This window comes from Penaeus monodon, chromosome 24 (genome assembly GCF_015228065.2).
Source record: "Penaeus monodon isolate SGIC_2016 chromosome 24, NSTDA_Pmon_1, whole genome shotgun sequence".
Lineage (NCBI taxonomy): Eukaryota > Metazoa > Arthropoda > Malacostraca > Decapoda > Penaeidae > Penaeus > Penaeus monodon.
In genome coordinates this window covers 4,444,097-4,444,337 of record NC_051409.1, presented here as the reverse complement: position 1 = coordinate 4,444,337, position 241 = coordinate 4,444,097, and positions in this window count along the sequence as shown.

Genomic DNA, 241 nt, shown 5'->3' with positions numbered 1-241 from the left:
GCTTGGAAGATTAACTTAGAGGTAAGATATTTTATGTTGCTTTGATGTTTTTTTTAAAAGGAAGATGTCTTTAACTTGATTTTCTTATTGTCTTTAAAAAGCAAGATATGTGTTAGTTTTGATTTCTTAAAGTAAGCTATTTGTTAGCCTTGGTTTGTCTTTCTTTCTTAAGTAAGATATTATTACCCTTGATTTTATGTCTCTCTCGCTTAAGGAAATCTGTTGACCTTGATTTTTTTCT